Raw genomic sequence first — 16804 nt, 5'->3', positions numbered from 1 at the left:
GTAATTTTGAATTCTTGCATGAAAATCATCCAAACAAAACATAAAAAGTGAATCAGGTTACTATATATTCATCCCAAAGACTATGAACTAACTCGTATTTGGGGGCAATAGCATAAAAAAAATTCTCGAGTGAAACATGAACACACAACAAAAATGAAATATTTAAATATTTACGAAAATCTTACAATCTGTCAACCATGTCACTGTGAACAGGTACTTGTAAGCACATATGTACGTTGCGTGCAGCATAATATGAACTGTGAATATATGGTGCACTCAGTCATTGATATGCATATTAAAACCAAATGTGATTACAAAGCAAAAGTCGTGAGAGACATAAGACTCGGCACTTTTACAAATAACAAACATGAACACTTGATGTGACACGTATCACTGTATATAATATGAGTTTATAAACGCATCTGTATAAACCGATAAATCCATATGCTCCAAATCAATCACTTCTTTGATAGGCGGTAGCAAAGTAACAGAGTGCAGAAATTCATTAATAACCTCGTGTAAGTCGTGTAAACACATCCCAGGAGGCGTGATGTTTGGAGCAGTATAATCTGCACAAGCTACCCAAATTCCGCATCACACGTTCGGCGGGATTGGATGACGGATGCCAGTCTGATATGTATACAGGTTTTATCCTGTGACGTCTCAATATACGCCCTTCCCACCCTTCCCCCCCCCCCCTCCTCCAAAATGACCAGACCGAAACTGTGGCCCATTATCCGAAACGATTCTACGAACCAACCCTAACTCTTCGGGGAAAAACTTTTCGAAAGCGTCCGTGACAATCTTCCCCGTCGCTCTTTTCAGAGATACGAGCGACGTATGCTTGGAGGTCAGTCCAGTCGTCCCGAGAACATAGCAATACCCCCTACTCGTCCTTGGCAGTGGGCCGAAGAGGTAAGTTACGGCCGTATCCCGCAATTTTAAAGGGACAATTGGGTAAAAGAGTGGTTGATTCTACATTGATACCAGTTTTTTTTTTTTTTGTTGGGCTGGCAGTCCTTGCATGGCACAAGTATCTTGCGAATCTGCCTCTTCATATTCTTAAAATGGCATCTCGTTTTCAGTTTGAGAAAAGAAGTTCTTTTCACCATAATGCGCATAGCTCAGATTCCTGAACCAAAACAGTTTCTCAGTATGTGCTTCTGAGATGCACACCAAACATTGTGTGTCGTCTGTTGTCCTATGCCCAAAAAGCACTTCTTTTCTGAAGAGACACATTTATCTCAGCTCTATGGTGTCCCATCACAATAACGCCGTTAGATTTCCCGCAATGCAGGATTCTTGTCTTGTTCAGAAACGATGTCTGTTCATGACGCTGTCACGTGTTTCTCGAAAACAACGTTTGTGAGCCAGTACAGGCTAAAATGATTCTCTTCGAGATCCTCTTTGACACTATCCATTAGGCACATGAGGGAACGTGAAAAGGCATCTCCGATGATGTGGGAACTGCCAGGGTCACATCGTATCGAGAAATCATATTCTTGGAGCAAAAGCAACGAGCGTCTCAGTCTGCAAGGCCTAAGCTTTGCAGTAAGTAAAAACTGCAGCGCCTTGTAATTTGTTCGAACAGTGGTTTTTCTACCGAATAAAAAGAATCTGAACTTCTGGAAACCACAGAGGATAGCAAAGTCCTCCAGCTCTATGACGGAGTAGTTCCACTTAAGTTTCTTTAATACCTGGCTACCAAACGCAACTCACGAGCTGACCACTTTGCATCGCCTCCTGAAGCAGAATCTCCCCACGCCCTGTTAATGCACTGTCCATTACCATGTGTAAATCAGCAGTCAGGTCCAGATTTGCCAAAACTAGAGCTGACTGATTTTAATACGAGAAACTCTCTTTGTGCTTTGATTGTCCCAAATCCAGGCTGCTGCTTTACTGAGATGTGGTGTAGCTAAGCTTTCCATCACGACAAAACCATTGCAAAAATTTACAAGAACTAGAAATCCTCTCAGTTCTTTTTTTGTGGTGTGCTGTGGAAAATCTTGTATGACGTCTATTTTTGTGGGATCGAGTAAGATCTCTTCCTTGGAGATGATGTGGCGGATCTTCTGAACCTCAAATTTGCATTTCTCCAAATTCGCCATAATCCCCTGTGTACAGAATGTAATCAGTAGCTGGTCGAGCATGACATTGTTGAGCCCCATGTGCTTTCCGCTATCAAGACACCTTCTAAATAATGTGTGATATGAGTAGTAGGGCAAAGCCACAATGAGGACATTTTGTTAGTCTGGGCTACATAATTTCAGGGGCAAATTTGGTTGATTTATGGCCCTCTCCCACTTCATTTAGCGTACTGTTCTGTTGATTGATTTATGATCCCCTGGGGGATAATCTTTCCTTCTCAGAAACCTCCCATACCCCTCCCACTCCTCCTCCCCCATACCTCTCCCCTTCCTTCACTGATACAAGCACACTTTCAATATCAAATTAACTGATTAATTAATTAAATCGATCAATTAATTAATTCTTCCACCTCTGGAAAATCCCCCAGCCCTTCCATCCTGTCCCTCATCCCCCCTCCCCTCCCCATCTGAATTTGGCAGGAAAACGACTCAGTCTGTAATGAATAGGAAGGCTCTCACGACAGAAAACTCACTTACATCGCAAAGGATATATTGTTTTTTAATAAAATTCATTTCCCAGGGTTTGGATCTCTCTTTTATTTGGTTAGAAAAGCTTATCATTCTCTGCCGCTTTAGAAGCTGCAGGTCATATAAGATACACTGAAAAGAAGCAGTAAAATAGGTCGCCTTTTTCTGATTTCACAAGAAATACTATCATGAAATCTAGGTCAACGTAAGTCACTGCACGTAATTACACTGCTAAAATTTTCCAATTGAATCTTTGCACTGACCACAGGGCAGACATGCCAGCTGGGACATTGTGCACCAATGCTCTGATCTCGCTGCTGGATTGCACTATGCTGAGAGGAAGCACTACATCTGCTTAGGACCCTTGGCTACTGTCAATCGCTACACCGCCAGCTGTCTCGTGGTATTAGCAAACCCCAAGTGGCTACTTCCTGTTACATGCCACTGCTTGGATTAACTCCAGCCAACCTGTCAAAACCAGCAGACCACAGAGTTTCAGAACACTGCATTCGTTTTTTTGTGACCATTCAGTAGCCAAATCACCCCCACAACCACAGTCACATTTGTTCCTATCGGTGTCCTTTGCCACCTCAATTGGCTACTTTTTGTAGCAGCACCTGCACTATCTGGTCCCAAACTACTTCCTGCCCAGTGAGTGTTTGTCTTACGAGCGTCTGTCACGTGGAACCAATACAGGCACATGCACATACGGATAAATAGTGCTACATGTACGGAAGTGACATAAAGTCGCTAAAATTGCGAAAATTGGTGGAAAATGAGTATAAACTGAGGGAAATTACGCCAGAATGTGGGGTAATTGAGGGGAATTAAGGACGAAATTGCATGTCTTCTGCTTGGTGCTAGAATATCCTTACACATGGGCACAAGAATGTGACAGCCAGAGGAATATGAGAAAAAGTCGACATGAAAGGACCTGGAACTAGGGAAGCAATCATTTTTTGTTGACACCAATCAGATTGCCAGAATACATTGTTTAGCTTGGATGACCACCAAATGTAGAGTAATAAATTTATATGTGTCGGATCACAAGCCCAGTCGTGACTCCAAAGTTATCGACGACCACCTTATAGTTTTATACAAAGTATTGTTAGCTAAACAGTCTTGTATTACGAGCTGGACGACAGTAATATACAGCTACAGAATGGGTCACTAGAGTGACCCTTCGCAATACTGTTTAGGTATTTTAAATGCTAGCGAACAGTATTTACAATTTTCTTCTCTGTACTCTCTATCAACCAATCATGCTGTGTCAGCTAACAAATAACTGAATAACTTACAGAACAGTTGCTGCATGGTTTTTAACAACATTCTGCTGTGTGTCTATTGAGGTAATAGGGATGCATGCACGTTGACTGCCGAGTTTGATGTTTTCCTGGAAAACAGAACCATCTGTCTCAAAGTCACACTGATCGTTGAAGGATGATAGGAAGTGGATGGAATGATCGTCTGAGAGGGGTTGTAAAGACGTATGATTCAATGGTAGACTGATGATGCAACCGAGAGAGAGGAAGATGTTGCTGTAGTTCATTTATCATGTATTTAACCTTTTTTTATAGTGTTCTCTTGGAGTGCATCATTCGTGTGCTGTAGCTTGCATTAGACTTGTATACAGTTGCAGGTTCTGTGTTTGACAGAGCGCTACCTAGCAGCAATCGTTAACAGCAAACCTCTTCATACCACAGCCAGCAGAGTACATCTAACTAAGTGTGATGAATTATGTTCATCGATGGAAAGCCTATTTCAGTAGCAGAATAAATGGGGAGGACAATCGTAATGTGGAAGATAGGCTACTGGGTAGAAATCAGCATCAGGCAGACACAATGAGTGATGATAGTGACGAGATAGGCGGTAATGTAGAAAACACGTAGCACCCTAAACGTATTCGTCTCAGCCAGTGGTGATGATTTCACCAGTATCAGGAGCAGCATTCAGAGGCGAGGGCATAATAGGCATGCTACGGAAACTCATCAGTGACATCGAGGAGAATAAGGGTTCACGGAAGGAAATAGACAGAAAGCGAGGAAAGTCACAGGAGTAAGTTACTAACAAGAGATGAAGTTACAGGCGTTTACTGAGGTGATACGGAAACGAATAGATCAGAATACTAAAGACGTAAAGAAACGCCAGAAAGCCAATTAAGCTTTCCAGGCGAAACAAACAGAAATTAATAAGAAAGTTTAAGATACTTTAGAAACCCAGCAACTAACAATAACGAAAGTGTCTGAACAGGTAAAGAAACTCTAGCAAACAGAACATAAAGTTAATGAAATAGAACGCAAGGTCAGCGAAGAGATAGGACCGATAGGACGCCCCTTGCACCGTTTTCCGACACAACAGAAGTGTGAGAACTGTCGAAGTTTCAGGAAACTCAACAAAACATGAACAGGGTCCGCAAGCAGCAGGAGGGATTAATTACCGAGGAACTCGTACATCTGCAGCTGAGTGTGTTGCAAACATTAGGAGCGGTAAGAGGCGGTCCCGGCGGAATTTCGAGTCCTCCCTTGGGCATGGGTGTGTGTGTTTGTCCTTAGGATAATTTAGGTTCAGTAGTGTGTAAGCTTACGGACTGATGACCTTAGCAGTTACGTCCCATAGGATTTCACACACATTTGAACATTTTTTTGGTAAGAGAGACCAGCGCAACTGACAAGGGAAACTCCCCATCACAAGCCGCTCAGATTTAATGGTAGGTTGGCGCATTGGATAGCCCTCATAAGCTGAGAAGGTGTACTGAATTGTGGAAAAAAAAGCAAAATACACTTCAATGACCGGTCGGAAAGTCCGTAATCTTGTGTGTGTGTGTGTGGGGGGGGGGGGGCAGGAAGTATGGGGCTGAGGGAGATTTTAACCCTGGTCTCCCACTTCGCAGCCTAGTCTAACATAGTGACCACACAACCACGAGACGACGGTCGTGAACGCTGCTCGATATCGCATATAATAAGTGTGGAGGTTCACTGTTTTTGTTTTGCCTCTTTTTACCACCGTTTAGTACAGCTTCTTCACATTTTCATTTTTGATCTGTTTTCAGTTTTTGACAGGCTATCCAATGGGCCAACTTACCAGTAAATTTGATGGGGGTACGATAGGGAGTTCCCCTAGTGAATGCAGCGTCCCGTCTGTACTTGACATGACGATAGGCAGTGAAAAAAACCGATCACTCACAGACAATAGGAGCATGCTATCACGGACACCGAGGACCGAGTGTTATGAGCTGCATCAGGCGTTCAACTAAGCTGTGTAGTCGATGGAAGGGGAAGCTATCAACTTCGCCTGCTTCTGCATGAACCAACGCTGTCACGGTTTCCACATTGCCTAATTGTCTCGTCTGCCTTCTAGCCCTCAATCGCTAAAAGAACCGATCCACCGGCCTATTCTTATGACGTGCAGTGTGCAGATTCACTCGCGCCGTTCATTACTAACAACGCAAAGAGAATACGGAGAGAAAAATCTAAATAGCACCAACAAGCTGCCAGCAAAATTAACTTACACAGTTATGAAAAGCACTGCACTCTTAGCTAGCATAAAATATACCCCCAAAAATTTAAGCGTATTTATTAACAGTATTGTGCTCATGTTCCTAAACCAACTGAGTATTCCATTCACATATCTACATCTACATCTACATCTACATCCATACTCCGCAAGCCACCTGACGGTGTGTGGCGGAGGGTACCTTGAGTACCTCTATCGGTTCTCCCTTCTATTCCATTCTCGTATTGTTCGTGGAAAGAAGGATTGTCGGTATGCCTCTGTGTGGGCTCTAATCTCTCTGATTTTATCCTCATGGTCTCTTCGCGAGATATACGTAGGAGGGAGAAATATACTGCTTGACTCTTCCGTGAAGGTATGTTCTCGAAACTTCAACAAAAGCCCATACCGAGCTACTGAGCGTCTCTCCTGCAGAGTCTTCCACTGGAGTTTATCTATCATCTCCGTAACGCTTTCGCGATTACTAAATGATCCTGTAACGAAGCGCGCTGCTCTCCGTTGGATCTTCTCTATATCTTCTATCTACCCTATCTGGTACGGATACCACACTGCTGAGCAGTATTCAAGCAGTGGGCGAACTAGCGTACTGTAACCTACTTCCTTTGTTTTCGGATTACATTTCCTTAGGATTCTTCCAATGAATCTCAGTCTGGCATCTGCTTTACCGACGATCAACATTATATGATCATTCCATTTTAAATCACTCCTAACGCGTACTCCCAGATAATTTATGGTATATATGTATTTGTCTGAGAGTGAGAAAAAATTATAGCTGACTGTGGATCGAAAGAAAGCAAGACAGAAAAGGATTGCCAAGGACACCCATTTATGGAGGAAAAAAGTTGTATCTGACCCAACACAAGAAGAAAGCGAGTTCAAATCCCCTACCTATCCTAAGAAAGGACTGCCAGGACCATCAGTTTATGCCAGAAGCAGGGTGTGCTGTGAACACAACCTCTTGCCTATCAGGTGAAACTGAAATTTGTGGTAAGGTACTATAGGACCAAACTTCTGAGTTCATCGTTACCTAGGCTTACACGCTACTTAATCTGACTTAAACTAAATTACGCTAAGGACAACACACACACCCATACCCGAGAGAGGACTCGAACCTCGGACGGGAGGAGCCGCGCGAACAGTGACAAGGCGCCCTGGACCACACGGCTACCCCGCGCGAATTATCAGGTGCTCCGTGGGTATGCAGATTAGACTGGTGTTGAATCTATCACCTCAGATCATATAAAATGATACATTACCCCCATGAAGCTAATAGGCTACATGAAAAATCAACTGTCACGCACATCGGAAAATGTCATTTGATAACTTCATGAACCCGTCAGAGGCCTAGCCTATTGCTTGTGGTTGGAGCGTGATACTGGGAAATTACAGACATATAAAGGACACAAATAACGTTCTCCGCAGTGATTACAAAATAATTTAATTTGACAAAAAAGGAACAAATTTGAAGAGAAACACACATCAATGAATAAAGGAAGAATCAGAAAGAATGGTCTCTAGACGAGTGAGACCCAATAGATTAACTCGATTACGAAGCAATACATGAGTGGCTACGAAGAGAATCCCCTTTGAAGCAAGAATGAGATTGCAGAAAAACGTGTACACCCGTCCTTGAAGTGTGTGGATCAAGTTAGGAAGACTGAGAAATAGAAATCAGGAATGAGCTCCTCTCCCCCACTATATCGCGATTTCCGGAGGCGGGAGTTTTCACCGTAATGCAATCATACCGTGGTTGTCACGAGGTGGTTACCGTCAACGCGGGGTGTTCGGAGCTGCGGCCGCTGTTAACTGTGACTGGGCTGAGCCGATGTAACGTGACTGCAAAGAGAGAATGTCATCAAATCCCTGATCACCCGAAGCGGGTGCGCCTACGTTCAAAAAACTTCAAAGCCTTGGCAGAGGGCCGAAGTCAAGAAATACACGTATGAGCGCGGAGTCCAGAGTACCGTTAACGAGTACAAGTTCAAATCAAAATACGCATACGAATCCCGGTGCTGACTCCGAATGCCTCTCAGTTCTTAGTAGCCTTCCTTCAGACTTCTGAAAGGCACCCCACACAACCTTTTGTAGCGAATCCCAGAAGCGTCTAAATGCTTTTTCAATCAGAACTCTGGCTGTCCGTCTCTAGGTTCCACCATAAAGTTAATATGCCCGCCAATGACATAAGTGTAAATGGAAATGGGAGACGGGTTCCACCCCATTCCCACGCCCAGACGAGGTTGTCTGATATTCTGGAAATTTTGTCACATGCCGTTTCCACGGGAAGGGCAAAGTTTGGAAATTTATAGACACGCCAGTGACTGTTTATTTTGCTTGAGCAAACATGTCTGGAGAGCACACACACAGCAGGATAACGGCAGGTGGACAGCTGAGGACTCCACCCAAAAGTCACTCAAAAGGAGAGTTCTCACCCCTTCCACCAGTAGTTTCCTGTTGTGCCACAGAGGACACTCGTCTTCCATTCCTCTGCTCAATGGCTGTGGAGGCTGAGCCAGGAGGATAATCCTTGAAAGGTTCGCCAGACGGTCCATGTGGTTTGCTAGTGTAAGAGCTGCTTTCTAAGCCACCGACAGCTATTCCTCAGAGTGTGAAAGTTTCTACTGTCTTCACCTGAGCGAAAAGGAGTTCCCCTGGCCAAGACCTTATCCATTTAATGGGAAAAAGCTACTACAAGAATGAAATATTAGGTCAGGTATAGAGGTGTTGGTAATTCACATTGCTAAAAGCTACCCCTAACCAGCTATGTAGTCAACGTGCAATACTGGTGAAAAGTTGACCAATAAAAACCTTGCCTGAAAGTGAATGAAGCAAGCAAGTTTCGTATGCAAATTAAGTATGCAAACAGGATAAAACGTGAGGAGGAAGGTCTGATACATACCGCCGTCTCACACATTCTGTGAACGGACGAAGCCCATTCCCAAGGAGATTTCAGTACTCAGAATATCAGAATACAGGTAATGGAAAACCACTCGCACGTCAAGCAGGGTAACTGTGTGATGCTCGTTCACGGCGTCGTTTATCATAAAGCCATATTTTTTCTAGGAGATGGGTCCTGCGGCTCCTGTCACTTGTACTATCACTAGTACATCTCCATGAGAGTTATTTTTTAGCACAAACGTCGTTCCAGTCCATCAAAAGCATGGAAGCGTGGCTAGGGTTATCTTCGTGCAATACGGCGTTCCTCCGTAGTACATTGCACAACCAGTGAAGCAGCTGCTGCAGATGAGTTTTGAAAATGCTAGAATTATCAGCCCTCGTTTCTCCACAGCCTGACTATCCAGATCACCTGATCGAAATCTTCACTTCCAGCTGTGGGGTTATGTGCAAGCTTGTTGTGTTCAGTGCTCCGATTATAAACGTACCTGAATGAAGGCACGGATTCTGAACGTGGCCGCTAAGACACTCCCAAATGTCTTGGAACATTCTGTTTCTCGACTTCAGCTTGTGGCAGGAAGCGTTGGAAGGTATATCGAATATGTCTTACACCAGCCTCACGACAGCTAAAAACCGATTTCATTTTTGCTTTTTATGCGGTTCGTGGCCTCAGTAGCATTAGAAACGTATTTTTCCTGTCTGATGTGGCAGAATCTCGCCTTGGTAGTTGGTCTTATCTAACTAACAATGCTACAGCTGTTAAATGCGCTGCAGCTGTTGAATGCCAATATTGTGCGGTCATGTGCTTTGCACGGTATGGTTTCTTTAATGTGCAATTCACACTGTAGCCGTCGTATGGCGGTTCATCTGCCATTTGTAGCCGAACGCATTTACGTTATGACACTTACAGCGACATATAGTGGGAAAATGTTCGTTAATTTTTTTTGTTTCCATAACGTTTCTCCCATTTGCAATAATATTTCGTTCAGATTTGACCTCATTCTGAGCAGAGATTCGTTTTTATACCTCTTGAAGCTGAAACTGTAATTATAATCACCCTGCATACATGGATTTGTGGCATTCGCCGTCTTCCGCTTCTCAACTTCCACACTTTCCTACCGTTCAAACTTCTTCCTCAATGCCCCTTGTACCTTTAACATCCTGTATCCATCTCCTAGCTAGTCTTCCATGAGTTCTTTGCTCAGATGGTGTCCATTCATGTATTCTATCTATCCATCGGTTATCATCCATTCGTTGATGGCCAAACCAAGTTAATATTTTGCTATATATGTTATCGAGAATGGTGTCTTTTGCTCCTATAATTTCTGGTATTCTGTCATTTCAGATGTGTTCAAGTATAGAGGCGACATACCTCCTTCGTCAAGAATCCTTCTCGAGGGACATCAATTTATTTTTCTTCTTTTTTTTTGGTTAGCTCTCGTGTTTCAGCACTGTACATGTTGATGCTCTCTATCACTTACTTGTGCAGCAAAATCTTTGCTTTCTTTGTAATTTGTCACCCGTATAAAGAAGTTCAGTGTTCAGTTACATTTTTCCTTCACCAATTTCGTTTGTGATGTCTTGTGTGCTTCTTACATTTGCTGAAAAAACGATGCCCAAGTATTTAAATGTGTGGTCGTTTCTAATTTTACAGATTCCTACAGACATGCTAAACTTAGAGTATTTCCCATCAAGCTCGGCAACATTACATCTGCAGTTCAGGAGATACGCAGAGAATCGTTCCTGCAAATAGATGAGAATACTGTAATGAACTTCCAGGTTCCAGGAGGGGACAAATGGCCCCTCTTGCTCCCTGCTACAGCCACTGATGACGACATTTAATGCTCCAACAAGGTCCAACATGGGTTAGCCGAGCAGAGTCCATATAGTATACTGTTGCTTCCCTGACCAGTTGGGTAGATACACAGGGAGAGTTTGGCCCAAAGTGTGTCACTCTTGATGTCAACAATGAAGTCATCAATGATGTCATCGATGAGGCATTTCGCCACCCCCTCCCACCCCCATCTGACAATAGCCAATTGCCCTTTATATAGAACAGTGGAAAATTCAAATTTTAGCAGGATATTCAAAATTCTAACGTGAAATTCAAAGCATACTCCAACTGTGCTAGTAAATTACCTATGATATGAGGATTAAAGAACAAATTGGTGGAAAATGCAAGACGTTGCATTGTCATGTTGGATGACGTGGAATACTGGCCTTGGCTCTATAACATCACAATCCAAGACTTGGAATATGAGCACCTGCCTGACTATGACGTCAGAATCCAAGATGGCTGACCAGAAAAACAATATGGCGATCGAACAGGGCAATTGGGCCATACTGCCACAGGTCTATGACATCACAATCCGGCTCGGACCTGTCAAGCTATTTATAACATTGTAGAATTCTGCCATAATGGCCCAAACTTGATATAATGTGACATATTTGCCCAGAGTTAGAATCCTGCCCCTGGCTCTATGAAGTCACAGTCTGGCTCTGACCCCTGGGGCTATTTTCATAACAGTGCAGAATTCCAGCATACTGGCCCAGATTTGAGATATTGGTTAAGTCCTGCTACAAGCTGCTATTCCCTCAGAGGTGTGTGGCCACTGCTTCTCCTCACCCTAAGTTCAGAACTCTCCACCTGCGTCTTTATTTAGGGTCCTGTGGTAACTGACAGGCTCCCACCAGACCATAGCATCAACTGCTGGGCTGCAGGTGTCACTTGGGGTGGGGGGGGGGGGGCAGCAGGCAGCAGCAGCCAGCATCTCATCTGTGACTTGCTCTGCAGACCTATAAAGTTCACTACTCTGTGCTTATGATGTATAGGTATAGATGTTAAAATATGAACAGTTTAATGCAGGGCTTCCCAACCTTTTCAACTGGCGGACCCCTTCTTCAGTCGAAAATCCATGGCGGACCCCTAGTCAGTCAAGAGCACAGTAACTTTAAATTTCATAGCGAAACCTATGGGAACTGAAAGCTTTTTAATGCAAGTGCCATGTTCCCAAAGTCCCCCCCCCCCCCCGAAGTATCAATAGTCTGTGGCTTAGCGATGAATGAAAACAACTTGAAAATAACGATCCAATTTGATTTCCCACTGTATCCAGACACTGGTGGATTTATTCCCTTTGTTCAACACACTATAGCCTGATTAAAATTGCTTGGTAACTGACATTTCACACGTTGGAGCTGCCTCCCTCCAAGAGCAGTCAACGTCATGTCCTAACTGTTCGCTGTTGACAAGCTGCCGCTTGTGGTCTGTTCATTTCCACTGTTTGGCTTCTGTTGTGTAAGGAGCATGCATATTTCGTAACAGTCGTGTGTGTGTGTGTGGGGGGGGGGGTTTCTTGAAATCCGAAGAAAAACCTTAGACTGCGCGGCCATTCCGTGCGGCTGTGAGGGAAAGAGGCAGACCCATGATTCGGGATACAAACACATCACGAAAGAAACGAGGCCAAGGAATTGCTTTTGAAGGACTATTGTGACATCTATTGTGCAATGTGTGGGAATACATTCACCCAGTTTACATGCATTTCCAAAACCGGATTTCGTAAGCCGATGTCCCAGTTCCGCTTTTGGTTGGTCAGGTAAACACTTCAAAAAATGGTTCAAATGGCTCTGAGCACTATGGCACTTAACAGCTGAGGTCATCAGTCCCGTAGAACTTAGAACTACTTAAACCTCACTAACCTAAGGACATCACACACATCCATGCCCGAGGCAGGACTCGAAACTGCGGCCGTAGCGGTCGCGCGGTTCCAGACTGAACGGCCAGCTCGGCCACAACAGCCGGCTGTAAACGCTTCAAAATCGATTCTGGAAATCTGCTTTTACAAAGCAGTTTTCCAGTTCCACAATCGATTTTCGTGCCTATGTAAACAGCTCGGAAAGTCTATTTCGATCAGAGAAGCCGCATTCTCCGGCACTAAACTGTGTATGCGTTCTCACTTAGGATCCACAAAGGCTGCTTGAGAATACGACCTGAAGTAAAAGTAGACATGTTTTTCATACGAAAAAAAATGATGAATTTGATTTTCACATTTTTATTCAATAATTTTAGTCATTATTTTACACGATTTGGTGAAAGGTGGCCGCGGACTCCCTAGAAAGAGCCGGCGGACCCCTAAGGGGTCCGCGGACCATACGTTGGGAAACCCTTGGTTTATGGATCCCTCATTACAGAAAGGATGCTTGTTACGCAAATGCCTCTGACCATTGTAAAAAGAAAAAAAATATCTGAACACTTTATGCAGTTTTCCCCACTTAAACTGAAGTGTAAATGTATTCATTCTTAAAGAAAGGATGCATGCAATGCAGATGTAACTGCACAATGTAAACAATTATATCTGATTGTGACAGGGCTGAATGAAAGAAAACGAATGATTAGAGTATAACAAAAAGACATTTATTCGCCTAATAAATTGCAGAAAATGTTCTTTCCCTTACAAAAAATCTGTTCCACATATTGAACTATTTCATGTGTTTCATATAATAGTATGTTTGTTCTGAACACAGAAAATCAATACAATATGATGAAATTAAATTACAGATAATATGTTTTCTTACAAAAAATGGACTATTTCATATTATTCTTCAATATGTGCCTCACATTTTTATACATAATACACATGACAGCAAGGTATTAAAAAGGTACACAATATTTACAAAAAGCAGCTAAATTACGTGAATGTACATAAAGTCTGGGAACACTTTCAATTATTTATTGCACAAGAACTTAACGTTGTACAGATGTCATACATATTACTTTTTGAAGAGAAACTCAGAAGTTTTTTTTTATTTTTTTTTTTTTTTTACTAAGATTCGATATGCGAACCATGACTGACCTGGCAAATGTCAATACAGTAATTGAATTCTTGCCATACCCGTCCCAGCATGGCATATTCTACTCTGGCAGTCGCTTCCCGTATTCTCTCTGAGAGCTCTGCTTCATTACGTGATAGAGGCTGTAAATGCACCAGATGTTTAAAGTGCCCCCACAGAAAAAGTCATATGGAGTGAGATCTGGTGATCGGGGAGACCATTTCATGAAACTGCTGTTCACTTCTGTACCAAGGCCATGTTTGTGACTAACGCTGACTATTGGCAAATTACCAAATAACGCTGTGGCGGTATACATGAAAAAAAAAACTCAGAGTTTCTCTTGAAAATTACATATGTATGATATCTGTACAATGTTTGGTTCTTTTGCAATAAATAATTGAAAGTGTTCCCTGACTTTATGTGCACCCTGTATATACAAACGAAGTCTCACTCATTACATTTTCAAACTGTTTCCGCTTTAATTATTTCAACAGGAAAGACCTATACACTTCAACCACTCTTTACATAATTGGAATACTCAATGTATAGTTGACAGGCTTGCATATTTCAGCTACACTTTGGTATGGAATATTTGTGATTTTTTAGAACATTTCTCATGGAGAACAGTAGTATTTTTTAGTACTTTAAATGAACATAAACAGTCTTTACCACAAGATACCTTTATTTTTATGTTTCCCACATTCAGTCACTTACTGACTATCTTCAGACCTCATGCCACACTGAAAGGTATGGTTTGCGGAAAACATAATTCAGAGACATGGTGCGCAGAAAACAATAAGTATTTCACAGATGATGTGCAGAAAATGATGTAACAGTGGCAAAAAAGTACTTTCTCTCTCTCTCTCTCTCTCTCTCTCTCTCTCTCTCTCACACACACACACACACACACACACGCACACACATAGATACATATACATCTATACACACTATGGCAAGTGAATCATATTGTTCCATACTTGCTCACATATATTTTTTCACTGTATCTCTCTGTTGCCCAAGTGAATAGTGCATATGTGTTAGGTTTTCTCCCCTGTTAGTACAAATGACTCGTTGTCATCATGCCGACACAGATCGATTCTCATTTGCCATACAGAGTGCACCTCATGTCTACATGATTGCATACTGAACTGCCATGTCATGGGCAGAGTGGGATGGGGGTGGTGGTGGAGTGCCGCCAACACCATTGCATAGGCATAGTCTTCAACCATGAGGGCCATTAACACTGCATACTCCACACCCTTAGTCCATTCTAACATTACGCCTATATATGTACAGTATGCATACATTTCTGAGTGAAGACTCACAGACTCAACAATCAGTGAGCGATTAGGCTCGTCTTTCATGATAACAATAACCTTATTGTTGGCAAATGTTATAAGTAGTATTGGTTGCAGAACCAGAGTGTTGAATGCTTTGTGGTGGCACTTTATTGTTTCATGTGGATCACAACTAGTCACCCAATAGATATAGCTGCTAGTATCCATATAAAGTAACTTTGAATTTGCAAAATGAGTTTCCCAAAACAATAATTAAACTGGTACATGTCGAGTTTGGATAGATCCTGTACACATGTATTGACTAAACAAATTTTGTGAACTCTACTGAAATCTTAGCCATCCCCACAGCAACGAAATCTTTGTTGAAGATTGTCGCCCATTTCAAATTTGGCTTGGCAATATAATCTACTGAGCAATAACGTCTCTTCCAGCACGTACATAAGTGAATTTCGTGATGTTCTCAGTAGTTTTGCATAGTTTTGGAGAAAACTGCATCGCTCATAAGTTTGTAGAAATCTTTCTAAAATGTACACATCGAGAGAGCCCAACGTGACAGTGTTAGAGATTATGATAATGCAGCATATACCTTGTTTTTCCCTCCAGCGTTGTCATCTGCTTGGAAGGGAACCATTTTCTTGAACGTGGTACTTTGGACACCGCGGTAAACCATAATGCTCGACACTCAGACTTTTACTGTATATTAAATCTACTTCTAAAATGTATCCCTTTTCAAAATCTGCCCACATATGTTCGATTTATTTCACCCATTCAGATGCATTGCTTATCAGGCAGCCACCAAAATCCTTCAAGAGGTACAGGTTGTTGCATAGCTTAAATGCCACAACTGTCCATGCAATCATGGTCTGTTTGCCTTGGCATGTCAATGGATGCATTGACAAAGACCACTGCTAATCCCTCTGAAAAGGAGCAGTTGTCGACATCCAATAACAATTCTACATTGACTTTCAACAAGCTGCTCCACAAATGCCCTGGAATGGTGTAGTAGTAGGCAGGATCCAGTTTGTATATTTCCATACATACTCTCCAGAACCATTTGATGGTATCTGAAAGGAAGGGCACATCCATATTGAGTCGTGAAAAAAATTGCAGTTTTGAAGAGCGCGCCGCAGTGCGTTGTGTGAAGCAGTCGCCCTCTGTTTCTGGCGGTGGCGCCGCTGTGGCAATCGCAGCTTTAGTGTCTCCCTCTGGTGGAAAAGGGGAAGTTGCCCGTTCACGTGCATTTAAGGGGCGCTATAAGCTCTCCAGTGGCAGTTGGTCAGTCAGAATGAGTCTGGGTCAGTCACACGTCACCAGTTGCTGGCCTGTCTCTCGTTCGCATTTGTGTGGCAGTTAGTGTCTGTCTGTCGTTCGGAGTGCTAGTATGTCTGTCGTTTGGATACACTTTAAAGGCAGCCAAATGAGAGTCTTGCCACTCAAACAGTAACAGAACTCAGCTAGTGGTCGCCTGGTTGGGGCTGAGTTCCTGCATCTGCGCGTTAGGCCGCCAGTCCGCTCGAGTTGCCTGGGCAATGGTCATTGGCGGTTGGATCAATCGGCTGGTCGGTCGCGCACTGAGACACAAGATGACTTGTCCGCTTTGAGCGTCGGCGCATGTGAGGTCGCCACGTGAGCCCAGTGGGCCGCACCCTATAGCGAGGGCTA

This window comes from Schistocerca serialis, chromosome 9 (assembly GCF_023864345.2).
Source record: "Schistocerca serialis cubense isolate TAMUIC-IGC-003099 chromosome 9, iqSchSeri2.2, whole genome shotgun sequence".
NCBI classification, from domain to species: Eukaryota; Metazoa; Arthropoda; class Insecta; order Orthoptera; family Acrididae; genus Schistocerca; species Schistocerca serialis.
This window is presented reverse-complemented; position numbering follows the sequence as displayed.